Below are 19563 nucleotides of genomic sequence, written 5' to 3'. Positions count from 1 at the left end.
GAGAGGGGGCTCTGGAGTGTAGTAGAGAAAGAGGGTAGGATGGTAATTGCTGGCTGGAGTAAGGCAGCGGAGGAGCGTAAGGATAGTGCCTGCGGGAGGGAAAAAAGGGTCGTGTTTTATGACTGGGGAGACGAGAGGGGGGGATATAAAGATGGCACCCCCCAGGGGATGAGGGGAAGAGCCTAGAGTGTTAGAAAAGGGAAAGATAGTGTGTAAAGAAGGTGCCCACCGGCCTATGACCCCAGCAGACTCCTGGATCTTTATTAATTTTGATGCTTACCCCTTGGGCTGATTGTTTAAGATCAACAGATGAACCTCTTTCACATAAACTCAGCGAGATCAGAGGCTTCCCTTGGGCAAGTGCATCCACGTGGGTGATCCTTTCAAAAAGTCATTTCTCAGATTACTATTGCCTTTGGGTCTCATTGTCATGAGCCCCACTGTTTTTCAAAACTAAATGTTTGGGGGCTCATATCTCAGGTGTAGATTTTAAAAGTTGGGGTGCTGGATGTGGGGCTCAAACCTTTTACTCTGCAGTGAGAAGCTTCTGATGGGGGTCCATACGCTAGGGGTGGGCTTTATGACAAGATTGCATCTCAGCTTCTCCTACTCACTTTGATGTGCTTTTTCTTCCTAGTTCACCAGCTTAGCTAGTTCATTGCTTAGCTAGTTTTTAGGTTTTTCTCAGAGCAAATTCTTCAGTATGTCACTGTAGATCCGATGTGTCTGTAAGAGTTCAGGATGTTTCTGTTTCCATCTTGAACTGGCAATGTCAATATTTTGATTTCCTCTCTGACTGATTTACTAAATCCTCTTATCATTTCAAGTGAGTCTGTACATTCTTTTGCATTATCTATGAGGCAGCTTTTTATCTGTAAATATTTTTTTTCCTGATTTCACAGTCTTAATAACTTTCCTCCCATCTTTTTTGCTTGTTTGTGTTTCAGTGCCTCTTTGATCAGATCTTTATTCAAATTGAATGGTCCAAATGATCAGACCTTTATGGAATAAATAAATTTTGGTTTATACAGCAAGCTGCTTCTGTGGATTTGATTTCTTCTGGCTTCTTTTCAGCTGGTGGTTTCTTGGCAGCTCCAGCGTTTTTTCCCACCAAAGGTTTTTAACACCAACACTCTTCTTCCTTCACTACCACTAGCTTCTTGCCTGGAACACCCTTCCTATCTGATTTGGCTTCTAGGGATGCCTTGTCTCCTTGGAGTCTGTGATTCTTGATCTGACAAATAATGATGTTTCAGTGCCTGAGTTTTGCAATTTTTGATCTGGCAAATAATGATGTTTCAGTGCCTGATTTTGCATATGAATTTAGTTCCAACATAATTCTCAGGTTTTTCAGTGGATTCTTCTGTATGAGTCTGTGATGAATCTTCTTATGTGGTGCTTGGAGGTGTCTTTGGATCTCTGGGCTTTTTTCAGACTCCGCTAAGGTCTGTATTGAGCATCTTATGTATGGGGAGGTTGCAGTCACTCTTGAGGAAGGCAACTTTACACCAAGTGCCATGTACAACATCTCACTTGTGGAAAGCACTTTCAGTCCAAATGCAGTAACACCAGGAGTAAATTTCAGAATGTTCACTTTACTGATTTATTGTGGTTGTTCAGTCACTCAGTCATGTCTCTTTGCAACCCATGGACTGCAGCATGCCAGGCTTCCCTGTCTTTCACTATCTCCTGGATTTGCTCAAACTCATGTCCGTTGAGTCAATAATGCCATTCAGCCATCTCACCCTTGGTAGTCTCCTCCTCCTCCTCCTGCCCTCAATCTTTCCCAGCATTGGGGTCTTTTTCAATGAGTTGGCTCTTCACATCAGGTGGCCAAAGTATTGGACTTTCAGCATCGGTCCTTCCAATGAATATTCAGGACTGATTTCCTTTAAGATTGACTGGTTGAATCTCCTTTCAGTCCAAGGGACTCTCAAGAGTCTTCTCCAACACCACAGTTCAAAAGTATCAATACTTTGGTGCTCAGCTTTGTTTATAGTCCAACTCTCACATTCATACATGACTACTGGAAAAACCATAGCTTTGACTATATGGACCTTTGTCGGCAAAGTGATCTCTGCTTTTTAATATGCTGTATAGGTTTGTCATAGCTTTTCTTCCAAGGAGGAAGCGTCTGACATGATTTTAGAGCCCAAGAAAATAAAGTCTGTCACTGTTTCCACTTTTCCCATCTATTTGCCCTGAATATAGTGATTATAAGAATGTTTCTGAAGGGTCCTCTGTGCTCAATAAAGTGTTGTTGTTGTTTAGTCACTAAATCATGTCTAACTTTTTTGTGACCCCGTGGACTGTAGCCAGCCAGGATCCTCTGTCCATGGGATCTCCCAGGCAAGAATACTGGAATGGGTTGCCATTTTTTTCTCCAGGGTGTCTTCCTGACCCAGAGATCGAAACCACATCTCCAGGATTGGCAGGTGAATTCTTTACCACTGAGCCATCAGGGAAGCTCTCAATACAATGGCATTTTTTCATTTTGCATTGCCAACTCTCATTGGCTGAGTGCTTTTTTGATGTCATTCCAGGCCCTAAGTTTCTTAAGAAGCAAGATAGCTTTCTTGGTCTTCTAGTAGCCTTCAGCTTTACCTTCACCCCCCAAACAAATTTCAGAACTTCCTTGTATGATGACCTTTAGACAGGACTAGCACTAGCAAAGGCAGAAATAGAGCCCTGCGTATGGCATTTTGCTTCTGTGCTGATTGCTCTGTGGGTACCAGTGGTTTCAGGTTTTAGTTGATGCAAACATATAGCCCCATGACACACATTTCCAAAAGCCCCTTGGCCATAACCATGAGCTAAACACCCAGTACCTTGTAAATAATCCTGTGGATCAGCTTGAACCTTTGTGGCATCCTTTGCATATTCTTTCTAACACACACACTTATCTCTCTCTTCAAAGGAAAGAATGGGCTTATGCGGGCTTGATTATGGAGGAAACAGGAAGATCGTATCGGTCTGAAGGAGAGTGAATTTGGTGGCAATTCCAACCCAGAATTCTTGATGGCTACCTGGGGAACCGGAACCAACATTAGAATTAAAACAAACAATAAGTAAAAAATCCCTCAAAATTTGGGAATTGGGCCAACGACCAGATGAAAACAAGTTGACTTCTAGTGAGTATGTTCTGGGGTGACAGCCTGGATCCCAGAGAATTTTTTTATACGTTGTCTTTATGGACAGGCGTTACTTGCTTTGTATACTGAGCTGACATTAAAGTATAGCAGTAATTGGGATATGCTATATTTTGTCTCTTGATCTGTAAGCCCATGGTGTACTCATGGGCAGAATGGTGACAGTTTGATGATAATTTTCTGCTCATATGAAAAAGCTAATTCTTTATTATGGTAATATCAATCCATCAACCATGGGCTGAGCAGGGCTGTGAAGAACAGTTTTCAGGTTAAGCAATTATAGCATCTTGGTGACATGATATTTGACAGAAACCACATTTCTGTTACATTAAGTCATCCAAGTTCACTTCTATTAAAAGCATGGCTTTCTCTTATTTCTTAAAATACATTATTATACTAAGTCACTTTTCAGCATCCCCTATTTCTCTTGAATTTGATGAGTGAATGTCTGCCTTAAAATACTCATAGTAACACATTCTTTGTTTTGCAGCCCCCAGAAAACAGTGTTTTAATTAACATATACATTATACAAATATCTGCTCATCTTGGTTTTTCTGCATAAAAAGGAGTGAAATTTGTTCCACCAAGGAAACAAAATCAACACACTCAAAGTCTGGGTGCAGGTATATTAGCATTTCAAAGGTTCAAGTGTCATAACTAGTTTAACTAGACAATGCCATAACTAGAGAACGCCAGGAGAACTGCCTGGAAGGAAGATCAATTCTGCATTTGAATTGAATTCAAATAATTCTAGCACCATGTATCTGCACTCAGCATATCCCTGCTAGGGTCTCTACAAATTATTTGCGATCAAAATCTTTCTTAAACTTGCTTGAAAAGAGGCATAAATTTGTTATTTTTATTAAACTGAAAGATTTGTCCTTAGAGAGTTATGAAAATATTTTGTGTCCATAAAAGTACTTAATGTTGACATGCTACTTTTGAACTTCTTCCTTGGTGTAATTAGTAAAAATTTTAACTTTAATTATAAAGGTTTTCATTTTGTTTGGGAGATGGAGAAAGTGAATATATGGTATGTAATGCTTAGAGTCAGAATGATCAATGGTAGTGAAGAAAGCGTACCAAATACTAAGTCATGTGTATCTAATGTTTCTGCAAATGGATAAGAAATTGGTCTTTTAAGGGAAATCTAGGAAGCTAAGGAATGGGGGATGACTATTTAGTACTTAAAAATCATTTTCCCTCTATTCTGAATCCTAGGATGAGGCAAGATGCTGGTGTAGTGTTGTAATATTCGAAAAATACAATGTAGATGAAAAGCTGACACATTTAAGATCTCACACTTAAAGGCATTCTGTTTAAAGAATAAAATCCACAGAACAGTTTTTCAGGTTAAAAATAAATTTATAGAACATTTTTTTTTTCCTTTTACTTCAAATCTCTCTTTGGTAATCCAGTTTCAATGTAAAACATTCTTTTTCTTCATTTAAAATATAAAATATGATAAATTTATTTAAGAAAACACCAGAATTAGAGGAAATTATCCCACATGATGATGACCATCAGGGCTGCCACATTGCACAACTGTAGTTGGAATTGTTCACATAGAGAATGGCAGCCCTGCTGAGCAACTAGGCATGAAAGGAGCTCCCTGGTGCTGGGCCAAGGCCCTGTAGCCTCCTTGAGGGCTGTGAATTTCTCATCTTTTGTATCAAGTACATAAAGAGGAGGACTTGAAACTTTTCACTAGTTTGAACCCCACCCCCCACCTGGCTATTGACAGCTCTTTAAAATATGCGAGTATCTCCTCCATCCCCCTGCAGGTGATTAACCTAATTGGTTTTCCTGTTATTGTGTCCAAGGGAAGATGCAATACAGAGCCTTTAAGAGGAGCTAGACTCCTTTCTTGTTAAAGATAAAAGAATGGGAACAATAAACCCAGGATTCTTCAGTCACCCTATGTGGACCATGGTCACATGTTCTTGCTTGGCATCCTAGACAACCCTGCATCAAGATCCTCATTTCCAATGTGATACACAACCACTGTTGACATTGGTTAGTCTAGGAGATGGCAGATCGTAGCCCATCTTATTGGTTAAAGGATGATCCCTTTTCTACTAGATGAATCCCTATTCTACTAGCATAGGTACCTGCAGGCCTATTCTAGTAGATTCATTACAACTTATTGGTGGACTCATGGAATCAAGTACCTATCTGTAAAGTGAGGATAATTCTTTCTTGCCTAATGTTGTGATTCTATAAGGTATTAATATATTAACTCTTGACTGGTCTCAGATCTCCTCTTGTTGGTCTTAAATTTGGGTTCCCAGAGGAAGTTCATACATACTCATGTATATGTGTGTAGACATACTTGTATATGCACATATGTGTATCTATATATACACGTCTATATATGTATTTTCAATTTTAGTTATGAACAGAGCTTTCATAAGTTTTTTATGGCAATGACTTTGGATCCTTTCAATTTAAGATATATTAGTGATTGAAGAGTTCTCTACATTTTTACCTTTTTTTTCTGCCATCTCCTATCTGTGTCCCAGTTGCATGTTTTCCAGTAACATTTTTGTCTTATGTAAGTACAATTATGTTAACTAGGTGTTAATGAGAGATGTTTGAACAAAGTGTCTGATAATAGAAAACTTGAGGGAAAGTGCATATTATTCCATGTTAAGGACATCTTCTATAAAAATTATATCTGTACTGATCATATTTTCTAGGGGCGAGTGATCACACAAAAAATCCTTTGATTGCTTCCCTTGTGATTTTAAATATGTAGCAAATCGATAGTGTTAGATAGAAAGATATTTGGGAGATTTGGGACATAAATTGAAACTGTACTTTTAGGACTCTAAACTGCAACAAAAATGAGGCTTAAGTGGTTATTTTTCCCTAAATGAATAGCAAGCCCATAGAAAATAAACATGTATATCTAAAACCCTAATGGCCCTTCAGAAACACAATTCTGATGGGCTGTGTAACAGAGTCTTTTGGGGATTACATTCTCCAGATTTTAAATTTATAAAGAAAAGCAGCAAATCACAGCATCAGTCAGATATGTGAACTACTAGTTTAAGGCAGTTGATATTTCAATATTAGATTGCATTCCATTTCTTTAGATGATGTCATGGCTTCCAGGAGCTGGGTTTTCATTGATTGCTGTGACAAAAGTAAATAGTGAACAAACATAAATATGGACTAGGAAATGAGGGTGGCAGCATCTGATCTGATACCATGATCTGATAAGAAGTTCCAGGAGCACAAATCCATTTGATGTGTAATTTGTGGCCTTTTCAAAATGAAATACATTTTTTTCTTTTAATGTATGTGTATTGTTTATTCAGAAGGTTGCTAAGTTGTTAAGGCATAAATTATTAAGTTGTCTGAACCAAAGAACTTCATAAACAGAATGATTAAGTTTGCTATTGGGCTGTCAAACATCATGGGGATGTTACTGAGACACTAAGCATCTTATAAACCAAAGGAGTCTGGGAACTGCTAAATTACACAGGTTTTTTTTTTTTAATTTGACATTGTTGAATTGTTTGGATATGTTGTTTTTCTTTGAAAATAACCAATAAAGGCCAAATGATACTCTTAGAAGGCTCTTTGGGGGCTGTGCATATGGTGTATAGACTATGGCTAAATATTCCTCAGATCACCAGTCTCTAGCAACAAATTGAGGCTGGGTTTTCTTATTAGGTAGCTGAGTCACATGTTTTACTTTCCATTACTCCCACTTCTGGCATGTGATTGATGAGGCTGCTCCATGGTAGACATCAGTTCAGTTCAGTTGCTCAGTGGTGTCTGACTCTTTGCGACCCCATGAATCGCAGCACACCAGGCCTCCCTGTTCATCACCAACTCCCAGAGTTTACACAAACTCATGCCCTTTGAGTTGGTGATGCCATCCAGCCATCTCATCCTTTGTCGTCCCCTTCTTCTCCTGCCCCCAATCCCTCCCAGCATCAGGGTCTTTTCCAATGAGTCAACTCTTCGCATGAAGTGGCCAAAGTATTGGAGTTTCAGCTTCAGCATCAGTCCTTCCAGTGAACACCCAGGACTGATCTTCTTTAGGATGGACTGGTTGGATCTCCTTGCAGCCCAAGGGACTCTCAAGAGTCTTCTCCAACACCACAGTTCAAAAGCATCAATTCTTCAGCGTTCAGCTTTCTTCACAGTCCAACTCTCACATCCATACATGACCACTGGAAACACCATAGCCTTGACCAGATGAACCTTTGTTGGCAAAGTAATGTCTCTGCTTTTTAATATGCTGTCTAGGTTGGTCATAACTTTCCTTCCAAGGAGTAAGTGTCTTTTAATTTCATGGCTGCAATCACCATCTGCAGTGATTTTGGAGCCCAGAAAAATAAAATCTGGCACTGTTTGCACTGTCTCCCCATCTATTTCCCATGAAGTTATGGGACCAGATGCCATGATCTTACTTTTCTGAATGTTGAGCTTTAAGCCAACTTTTTCACTCTCCTCTTTCACTTTCATCAAGAGGCTTTTTAGTTCCTCTTCACTTTCTGCCATAAGGGTGGTGTCATTTGCATATCTGAGGTTATTGATATTTCTCCCGGCAATCTTAATTCCAGCTTGTGCTTCTTCCAGCCCAGCGTTTCTCATGATGTACTCTGCATATAAGTTAAATAAGCAGGGTGACAATATACAGCCTTGACATACTCCTTTTCCTATTTGGAACCAGTCTGTTGTTCCATGTCCAGTTCTAACTGTTGCTTCCTGACCTGCTTACAGGTCAAGAGGCAGGTCAGGTGGTCTGGTATTCCCATCTCCTTCAGAATTTCCCACAGTTTATTGTGATCCACACAGTCAAAGGCTTTGGCATAGTCAATAAAGCAGAAATAGACGTTTTTCTGAAACTCTCTTGCTTTTTCAATGATCCAGCGGATATTGGCAATTTGATCTCTGATTTCCTCTGCCTTTTCTAAAACCAGCTTGAACATCTGGAAGTTCTCGGTTCATATATTGCTGAAGCCTGGCTTGGAGAATTTTGAGCATTACTTTACTAGCATGTGAGATGAGTGCAATTGTGCAGTAGTTTGAGCATTCTTTGGGATTGACTTTCTTAAGGATTGGAATGAAAACGGACCTTTTCCAGTCCTGTGGCCACTGCTGAGTTTTCCAAATTTGCTGGCATATTGAGTGTAGCACTTTCACAGCATCATCTTTCAGGATTTGAAATAGCTCAACTGGAATTCCATTACATCCACTAGCTTTGTTCGTAGTGATGCTTTCTAAGGCCCACGTGACTTCACATTTCAGGATGTCTGGCTCTAGGTGAGTGATCACACCATTGTGATTATCTGGGTCATGGAGATCTTTTTTGTGTAGTTCTTCTGTGTATTCTTCCCACCTGTTCTTAATATCTTCTGCTTCTGTTAGGTTCATACCATTTCTTTCCTTTATTGAGCCCATTTTTGCATGAAATATTCCCTTGGTATGTCTAATTTTCTTGAAGAGATCTCTAGTCTTTCCCATTCTGCTGTTTTCCTCCATTTCTTTGCATTGATTGCTGAGGAAGACTTTCTTATTTCTCCTGGCTATTCTTTGGAACTCTGCATTCAAATAGGAATATCCTTCCTTTTCTCCTTTGCTTTTTGCTTCTCTTCTTTTCACAGCTATTTCTAAGGCCTCCTCAGACAACCATTTTGCCTTTTTGCATTTCTTTTCCATGGGGATGGTCTTTATCCCTGTCTCCTGTATAATAGAAATTCCTTATTAGCAAGGTGCTTAGATATTTGGTTCTGAGAAGCCCAACTATAAGGAACCCCATGGACTGCAGCACACCAGGCTTCCCTTTCCTTCACTATGTCCCAGAGTTTGCTCAACTCATGTCCATTGAGTCAGTGATGCCATCCAACCATCTCATCCTCTGTCGCCCCCTTCTCCTCCTGCCCTCACTCTTTCCCAGCATTAGGGTCTTTTCCAGTGAGTTGACTCTTAGCATCAGGTGGCCAAAGTATTGGAGCTGCAGCTTCAGCATCAGTCCTTCCAATGAATATTCTGGGTTTATTTCCTTTAGGATTGACTGATTTGATTTCCTTGCTGTCAAGGAGGTATAAATGGAAAACCATTGCACATTGCTTGATGAAGTAATTATTACATCTTGGTTTGGGTTGATTCATTCTTGGACAAACCTGAGAACATGAAAATTATACTAACCTTGGTCCTCATTCAACAGAGTGTGAAAAGTATCTTATATCTCTGGGGCAGCAATATGGAGCCAATTAGCAGTCACTGTTCCTCTAGCCCATCAAAAACTCCTCACTCTTCAGCATGTAGCTCAAATTCCATTTTGTTCCTAACCCTCTCCTTAATCTCCCAAATGCAGTTAGTCAAGGCTACCTTGATACTCATTTATATCAGTGTTCCTTATGGTTTATATGTGCTTCCCCTAGTTTGGGAATTCATGAAAAATAGAAACATACTTAAACCTTTGTCCAGCTGTCCTGATGGGCTTTAAAATCTCAGCAGTAGCCAAAGACTCGATGAGTTTTTTCTTTTGTTTGTTTTGAAAACAGATGTCATTAACATATTATGATTGTGTCCATTGTAACTTCTTAACCTTATGACATTCATGTAAATTCTATAACACATCAGGCTAAATGCATGAGGCCGTGGCTGACTGAGTGGGAAGGTTCTGGTTGCCCCCACTGTGGTAAGGCATCGATATTGTAGCAAATCCGTAACCCATGGGTAGCAAAACCAGTACACCCTAGTATACTGGTTGATAGGGTTTTTTTTTTTTTTTGTATTTTGATTACACTAACATCTTTGTGCATAAATTTCTTGGAAGACAAGTTATAAACTTTGTAACAAGTTTAATGAATAAAATTTACAAAACTCCCATAAAATCCCTCTGTTCTAAAGCCATTGAGTTTGCTATTAAATGTTGTTATTGAAGAACTATGTAGAACTTACCAGTAAACCTGTCTCCCTGGGGCTTCTGCCCACAGAGGGATATTTTGAAGTAGAGTCTTTGAAAACTGGGTGTCCCTGGTGACTCAATGGTAAAGAATCCACCTGCAATGCAGGAGACACAGGTTGGATCCTTGAGACTGGAAGACTCCCTGGAGAAGGAAATGGCAACCCATTCCAGTATCCTTGCCTGGGAAACACCATGGACAGAGGAGCCTGGCAGGCTACCAGGCTGCCTCATGGCTACCTCATGCCAGTCCATGAGGTCGCAAGAGTCAGACACAACTGAGCAACTTAAGCACAACATTGAATGCTAATCTTTTGAGATTTCGTTATCATAGTCATTTCCCATTCATGAAGCATTTACTGGACTAATATGTGGAGCACAGGTCAGGGAAGTAACACAAATGAATGGACCTGAGTCAATCCAGCTCAAGGAATATAATAAGTCATGAGATCATAGTAGTCTGAATCTCATTGTGGTATTCCACTGTTTAAAACCTTCCTGTGGCTGTCCATAAATTCAGAATAAAAATCCAAATTCTTCACTATGACTTCATCATTGTATGCTGTCTACTGCTTATTTTTCTAACATCATTCAATTATTCTATAAATATTCATTGAGTAGCTACCCTATTCCATTCATTTGTGATACATATATGAACAAAGTTAAGATTTTCATCCATGGTGTTAATATCTTAATGTAAGAGAGAAGAAAACAAGAAGTCATAAAATAAACATATAAATAGAATTTTAGAGGTTATAGGGCCATGGGAAAAAAGTTGGGGAAGTTATAGGGGATTGAGAGTACCAACAAAAATGCCGTCAGTTGATATTTTAGGCTTTGCAGACCACAGTGTTTCTGCAGCAACTGTGCAATCTTGCCCTTGTAACACAAAGGCAGCAATAGATAATATGTCAATGAAAAAGTATGTCTGTGCTTCAGTAAAACTTTACGGAGACAAGCATAAACTCTTAAGAGTATAAAATCATCACTCAAGAATGAACTGGCATCACTGAGAACATAGGATTTGAGCAAAGTTACTTTCTGTTCCGGTGTCCTGTATAATTTTAATCATTGTTGTTGTTGTTCAGATACTCAGTTGTATCCAACTCTTTGCGACCCCATGGACTGCAGCATACCAGGCTTCCCCATCCTTTATTATCTCCTGAAGTTTGCTCAAACTCATGTTCTTTGAGTTGGTGATGCTATCCAACCATCTCATTCTCGGTCATCCCACTTCTCCTCTGCCCTCAGTCTTTCCCAGCATCAGACTCTTTTTCAATGAGTCAGCTCTCTGCGTCAGGTGGCCAAAGTATTGCAGCTTCAGCTTCAGCATCCAACCTTCCAATGAATATTCAGAGTTGATTTCCTTCAGGATTGACTGGTTTGATCTCCTTGCTGTCCAAGGGGCTCTCAAGAGTCTTTTCTAGCACCACAGTTTGAAAGCATCAATTCTGTGGCACTCAGCCTTCTTTATGGTCCAACTCTCACATCCATATGTGACTACTGGAAAAACCATAGCTTTGACTATATGGATGCTGGTTGGCAAAGTGATGTCTCTGCTTTTTAATACAATGTCTAGGTTTTTCATAGTTACCCCCCACCTCCTCCACCCCCCTCCCACGTCACCCCCAAGGAGCAACTGTCTTTTAATTTTGTGGTTGCAGTTGCCATCCACAGTGATTTTGGAGCCCAGGAAAATAAAATCTGTCACTGTTTCCATTTTTTCCCCATCTATCTGCCATGAGATGATGGGACCGGATGCCAGCATCTTAGTTTTTTGAATGTTGAGTTTGAAGCCAGATTTTTCACTCTCCTCTTTCACCCTCATCAGAAGGCTCTTTAGTTCTTCTTTGCTTTCTGCCATTAGAGTGGCATGATATGTTTTAAATCTTAAATTCGTTAAGATTTATTTGGTGGTCTAACATCTGATTTATGTTGGAGAATGTTACATGTACACTTCAGAAGAAAGTGCATTCTGTTGCTTTTGATTGTGATGTTCTCTTTATGTGTGTGATATTCATTTGACCTATTACATCATATAAAGCCAATGCTTTGCTACTGATTTTCCTAATTTTTAAAGTTTATTTATTCAGCTGTGTTGGATCTTCACTGCTGTGTGGGCTTTTATCTAGTTGCGGCAAAGACAGACTACTCTCTAGTTGTGGTGCGATGGACTTCTCATTGTGGTGACTTCTCTTGTTGCAGTGCATGGGCTCTAGGGTGAATGGGCTTCAGCATTTGTTGCACATGGACTCAGTAGTTGCAACTTCCAAGATCCAGAACTCAGGCTCAATAGCTGTGGCAAACAGACTCAGTAGCTTTGTGGCATGTGGGATCTTCCCGGATTTGGGGTTCAACTGGTGTCTCCTGCACTGGCAGGCAGATTCTTCACCACTGAGTCACCAGGAAAACGCCTCTACAGGTTTTCTTTGGGTGATCTATCTGTTGATGTAAGTGGGATATTAAAGCCATCTACTATTATCATATTTCTGTCTATTTCTCACTTTGGGTTCTTAATACTGGGTCCTCAGATAATATTTAATTTACAGTTAGGTGTTCCTGTGATGGGTGCATACATATTTACAGATGTTAAATCCTTTGGTTAAACTGAAATCTTTACTATTGGAAAATGGCCTTTGTTAGCTTTTATTAGATTTTTTTTTAAACTTAAAGTCTATTTTGTCTAATATAAGTATAGCTACTGCAGATCTCCTTTGGTTTCCATTTCTGTGGGATATCTTTTCCATCCTTTCTCTTTTAGCCTGTTTGTGTCCTTGTATCTGAACTGGGCCTTTTGTAGGCAGCATATATACATGTTTTTAAAAAATTCATTTAGAGACTCTGTCTCTTGACTGGAGAATTTAGACCATAGATAGTTAAGGTAATTATCAGTAGGTATAAACTCATTGTCATTTTCTTAACTGTATTCTATCTCTTTTCTAATTCATTTCCTCATTCTACTTTTATTCTCTTCCCTTGTGATTGAATGACTTCTCTAGTGGCATGCTCAAATTTCATTCTCTTTAATATATCTGCTCTTGGTTTTTGCTTTGTAGTTACCATGAGGCTTACATATAACAAGTTATATTTATAAGTCTCTTTTAGCTCATAACATTATAACATAACATATTCTAGAGTGCTACAATATTTACCCCTCCCTTCACATTCTATGATTTTGATGTCACAGTTTACAGTGTTTTTACTTTCATTTTTTCAGTCACTCAGTCATGTCTGACTCTTTGTAACTCCATGGACTGCAGCATGTTAGGCTTCCCTGTCCTTCACTATCTCCTGAAGTTTGCTCAAACTCATGTTCTTTGAGTTGGTGATGCTATCCAACCATCTCATTCTCAGTCATCCCACTTCTCCTCTGCCCTCAGTCTTTCCCAGCATCAGACTCTTTTTCAATGAGTCAGCTCTCTGCGTCAGGTGGCCAAAGTATTGCAGCTTCAGCTTCAGCATCCAACCTTCCAATGAATATTCAGAGTTGATTTCCTTCAGGATTGACTGGTTTGATCTCCTTGCTGTCCAAGGGGCTCTCAAGAGTCTTTTCTAGCACCACAGTTTGAAAGCATCAATTCTGTGGCACTCAGCCTTCTTTATGGTCCAACTCTCACATCAATGCATGACTACCAGAAAAAACCATAGTTGGATGGCATTGGTTGGTTGACTATACATTGGACATTGGTTGGCAAAGTGCTTTATAAAATGCTGTCTAGGTTTGTCTTAGCTCTTCTTCCAAGGGGCAAGCCTCTTTTAACTTCATAGCTGCAACTATTGTCCACAGTGATTTTGGATTCCAAGAAAATAAAGTCTGTCACTGTTTCTAGTTTTTCCCCATTTATTTGTTATGGGAGTGATGGGGCCAGATGCCATGATCTTGATTTTCTGAATGTTGAGTTTTAAGCCAGCTTCTTCACTCTCCTCTTTCACCCTCATCAAGAGGATCTTTAGTTCCTCTCTGCTTTCTGCCATTAGTGGTATCATCAATTAACAGATTGTAGTTACAGGTATTTCTACTCTTTTTGCCTTTTGACTTTTACACTACCTTTATAAATTATTAACCCACCAACTTCACCACATTAAATTATTCTTTTACTGTGTATTTCCCTCTACCAGTAAGATTTCTGTTTGCATGCATTTTCCTATTACCAATTAATGTCCTTTTGTTTTAACTTAAGAAATTTCCTTAACATTTCTGGTAAGGCCAGTTTTCTAGTAGTGGTGAATTCCTTTAGCTTTTGCTTGTCTGGAAACTTTTTATCTTTCCTTTGATTCTGGACACAACTTTGCTGGGTATTCTTTCTTGCAGGGTTTTTTTTTTTTTTTTTTTTTAAAGTACTTTCATCTAGGCTGCTTCCATGTCCTGGCTATTATAAACAGTGCTGCGATGAACATTGGGGTGCACGTGTCTCTTTCAGATCTGGTTTCCTCGGTGTGTATGCCCAGAAGTGGTATTGCTGGGTCATATGGCAGTTCTATGCATGAGACGAGTGCTCGGGCCTGGTGCACTGGGAGGACCCAGAGGAGTCGGGTGGAGAGGGAGGTGGGAGGGGGGATCGGGATGGGGAATACGTGTAACTCAATGGCTGATTCGTGTCAATATATGACAAACCCCACTGCAATGTTGTGAAGTAATTGGCCTCCAACTAATAAAATAAAATTTAAAAAAAAAAAAAATAAATAAAAATAAAGTACTTTCATTATATCATGCCACTCCCATTTGGCCTGCAAAATTTCTACTGAAAATTGCTGATAGTCTTATGGGATTCCTGTATCTAACAAGTGGTTTTTGTTTTTGTTTTTTTCTCATTTAAAATTCTTCCTTGTCTTTAGGTTTTGACACTTTAAGTATAATGTGTCCTGGTTTGGGTTTGGGTTTCTCTGTGTTTACCCTATTTGGAAAATGTTAGACTTCCTGGATCTACACATCTGTTTCCTTCCCCAGGTTTAGGGAAGTTTTCAGCTCATTTATTACTCAGATTATTTATTTAAATAAGTTTTCTGCCCTTTACTCCATCTCTCCTTTTGGAAATCCTATAATGAAAATATTGCTCCTCTTATTTTGTCCCATAAGCCCTTAAATTATCTTCACTCTATTTGATATTTTTCTTTGTGCTACTCTGTTTGATAAATTTGTCTGTCTCGTTTTCAAGTTTGCTGATCTATTCTTCCATTTCATATCTTCCATTGTTGAACTCCTTTATTTTCTAGCTCAGTTATTGTATCCATCAGCTATGTGACTTCTGTTTATAAAGTCTTATATTTTCTATCTTTTGTTGAAACTCTCAGTTTGTTCATGCATTATTCTCTTGACCTTGATAAGCATCATTACGATGATTATTTTGAACTCTTTATCAGGTAAATAATTTGTCTCCCATTTCATTATGGTCTTTTCTGAGGGATTTTCTTGTTCTCTCATTTGGAAAACATTCCTCTGTTATTTCACTTTCTTGGACTCTGTATGCTGGTTTCTAGTCCTTCTCTTTCCCAGCCTTGAAAAACTGGTTTTGTGTGGAAGATGAAACTTTGTATTCAACCTTGACCTTTCTTGGTTCTTTTCCAAACCTCTTTGGTTGTCCATTTAGCCTACTTTGTTTTTTGTGGCTACCAACAGTTCAGGGTTGCCAAGACTCATCAGGGTCCCAAGTGAAAGGATCTCAGGTAACACATTCAGGGTGAATGAATGGTTGCTAGGTTTGCAAGCAGCAACGTTTAAACTGAGTAGATATACCTCTTTCAGCAAAAGACTGGGACGGACATTTCTTCTTGTCCTTTCTGCACTTAGCCCTGGGATAACAGACAATTAAGAATTCTTTGTTTGCTATCCTCATGGTGATCCCATGAATATAAGCGGCACTGGCCACCAGAGCCAGGCTACCAAGTTATACGTCATCTGGGCAGTAGCCACAAAAGCTGGAGGGCCTGGCATGTGCACAAGCTCCTTTTTGGAGATACCAGTGACCTGGGGTGAGGTAAAGAGAGAGAACTCAAAAATAGTACAGGTCAAGAAGCAACAGTTAGAACTGGACATGGAACAACTGGACTGGTTCCAAATAGGGAAAGGAGTATGTCAAGGCTGTATATTGTCACTCTGCTTATTTAACTTATATGCAGAGTACATCATGAGAAATGCTGGGTTGGATGAAGCAGAAGCTGGAATCAAGATTGCTGGGAGAAATATCAATAACCTCAGATACACAGATGACACCACCCTTATGGCAGAAAGCAAAGAACTAAAAAGCCTCTTGATGAAAGAGAAACAGGAGAGTGAAAAAGTTGACTTAAAGCTCAACTTTCAAAAAACTAAGATCATGGCATTTGGTCCCATCACTTCATGGCAAATAGATGGGGAAACAGTGGAAACAGTGATGGACTTTATTTTTTGGGGCTCCAAAATCACTGCAGATGGTGACTGTAGCCTTGAAATTAAAAGACACTTGCTCCTTGGAAGAAAAGTTATGACCAACCTAGACAGCATATTAAGAAGCAGAGATATTACTTTGCCAACAAAGGTCCATTTAGTCAAAGCTATCATTTTTCCAGTAGTCATGTCTGGATGCGAGAGTTGGACTATAAAGAAAGCTGAGCACTGAAGAATTGATGCTTTTGAACTGTGGTGTTGGCGAAGACTCTTGAGAGTCCCTTAGACAGCAAGGAGATCCAACCAGTCAATCCTAAAGGAAATCAGTCCTGAATATTCATTGGAAGGACTGATGCTGAAGCTGAAACTCCAATACTTTGGCCACCTGATGCGAAGAGCTGACTCAATTTGAAAAGACCCTGATGTTGGGAAAGATTGAAGGCAGGAGGAGACGGGGACAACAGAGGATGAGATGGTTGGATGCCATTACTGACTCAAGGGACATGAGTTTGAGTAAACTCTGGGAGGGGATGATGAACAGGGAGGCCTGGCGTGCTACAGTTCATGGGGTTGCAAAGAGTCAGACATGACTGAGTGACTGAACTGAACTGAACCTAGCCTCCCTGGTCTCCAGAAAGGAATCTAAATTGGCTCCTAAATGCATGCCTGCATCTCAGATGACAGCTACAAAGATAAGGCAATAGCTCTCTTTCATGGAATGACTTGGCATTTCTGTCTGCTGCTTCTGTGCTGTGTTCTGGTTGGGGGGAAGATGGTTAAGAAATCTTTCTGCTATAGTCCTGTGGGACCTGCTAATGTAAGCCCCACTGGCTTACCAGAGTCAAGATGATCAGCATGCCTGGATGGCCACTGTAAAAACCAGGGTTCCAGATGTATGAACAAGCTCCTTTCCAGGTGATACTGGAGACCTGGGGTAGGTCAGAGGGAGAGTTCAAAAATAGTGCCTACCAGTTTCCATCACCTTTGGAGAGTATTTCATTTAGCCAATAGATGTGGATTAAATTAGAGGCATATCCTTCAGGCCAAAGTTTTAAGATACGCAGATGGGCTTCTTTCACAGAAATTCTGGACTCTTTAGTTGAGTGCTTCCTTGAAGGTGACCACAGTAAGTTTGTGCTAGCTTTTTAAATACTGTTTCTTCATTTTCTATGGTTTTGTGGGTCTTGTAGTCACAAGCCCTGTTAATTGTCAAAGTTAGATGTTTTGAAGACCTCTTAGGTGCAGATCTTAAAAGTTTGGGTGCCAAAGGTGAGGTTCAAGCCTTACTTCTCAGAATCTGAGGGATGTTTTCCCTGCTGTGGAAGACTGCACAGAGGTGGAACTTACAGAGAGGTTGTGTCTCAGTCTCTCCTACCTATTTTGATGTGCATTTTTTTCTTGTGTGCCTGATGTGTAGGAGTCACTCAGCTGGTTTTTGGATTTCTTGTGGAAGATTGTTCCATAGGGAGCTGTAGATTTGGCATGTTTGTGGGAGCAGGTAAGTTCAGAATTCTCCTATGTGGCCATCTTGAACCAGAATCCATCCCTTTAACATTTATTGTTAATGTCTACCTTAAGCGAAAAATAATTTCATTATCTCATTTTGTGGGTCACACAACTGAGGCGGAGAGAATTTAGCATCCTTGCACAGGATCACACAGGCAGTAAAGGGCGTAGCTAGGATTTGATCTCTGACGCAGGATCTCTTGGGCTACCAGCAAGTCTTCTGAAGCTTTTTAGCCTAAGTGAAGTAATGAAAGGACAACTCTAGGAGCTGTTCCCTCAACCACAATATTGACATCAACTATTCTCTTTTCATTGAATTTTTTTCAGGTAAAACCATGGTCCCATTGAAGAAAATCAATTAGTGTTCAAATGATTAGCAAAAGCAAAAGTCCCAATATAAGTAAAAACATTCTCTAACTTGCTCATTGTATCATATTTCTAAGATTTCTGTTTTCTCAGGCCACCTGGTTCATTTACATATCAGTGTTTGCAATGTTACACAGTGGTTTGTTCTAATGTTAGCTAAGCTTTCAATATGCATAATCATGCTTGTCTCCATTGCACAGTGTAACCAATAGTGTTGAGCATGTGGGGAAGGATTCCTTTTCTCTGTCAGTGGTTTCAGCTGTCAGCCTCTAAAACAGTGACATGGGGAAGCTGTTATTAAAGCTGTCTTTGTCAAATCATGGGCTCTTCAGTAGGGAATAAGTCTACAGCAGTCAACATTTCAGGCTCTTGAACACTTTATTTGTTATAAATACAAGTCAATACCACAAGATGGCACCTTCTTACTTCTCAACATCTACGATTACAAACATTCATCTTCATAAAATGGTTTCAGCTCTTTCATGTGTTGTTTTAGATATTATTGAAACCTTATAAAAGCAAGACTTGCTACAAACAGGATCGGTGTTCGATGTATATTAAATGAGGTCAGATAATTAAATTCAAAAAAAGAATTTATAAATATTCAGATAAGAAAATTGAAATTACAAAAGCAGAGTTTGTCATCATTAAACTGAATTACAACTGTGTGTGGCTAATGCTATATCTACATGGTAAAGTTTTTGTTAAAATACAGTTTTAGTAATTAAATAATTTACCTCTTTTTTCCAATATAACCTCTGGTTTCATTTGTACACCCTAACATTCAATACACATTTCATTCAAAACCACCTAGCTTTCATCTAGTCCAGCAATTACACACATTTCATTTGATTTCAATAGATGCAACCCATGAAGTGCCATCATCCTCCTGGCTACAAAACAAAATACAATCTGTAAAGGTAAAAACTCAGAATTTCTGAAATGGTAACCCATTCTCTCTGTGTTCATGAAAATAGGCAATCCAATTTGAAAGTCTTTGAACCAATGTAAATTCTAGAAAACTCAGTGTTGAAGTATGGGAAGAATAAGGATTTGCACTAATATAGTGCATAAGAATGTGGTGTCAGACTGATCATTTACAGTAAAAGCCTTGGCCTCTGGATTGTCATCATGCTGCTGAGGATAAAATTTACTTAAGTCTGTGGGAATTCCATCCTGTTTTCTTCCTCCCATTTTCAAACAGGAAGAGAAGGGTTTTCAGGTCCCTTGGGAAAATCAAAAACATT

The 19563-nt window shown here is 39.4% G+C and overlaps 1 pseudogene; it reads right to left on the bottom strand.

The window, feature by feature from the left end:
• Nucleotides 1-1000: 1000 nt before the first annotated feature.
• On the bottom strand, nucleotides 1001-19510 carry LOC136162934 (large ribosomal subunit protein uL4 pseudogene; annotated as a pseudogene).
• Between the last annotated feature and the right edge of the window lie 53 nt (nucleotides 19511-19563).

Source organism: Muntiacus reevesi, chromosome 3 (assembly GCF_963930625.1).
Source record: "Muntiacus reevesi chromosome 3, mMunRee1.1, whole genome shotgun sequence".
Taxonomy (NCBI): Eukaryota; Metazoa; Chordata; class Mammalia; order Artiodactyla; family Cervidae; genus Muntiacus; species Muntiacus reevesi.
Note: the sequence above shows the minus strand (reverse complement) of the source record. Positions and strands in the feature narration are given on the sequence as shown.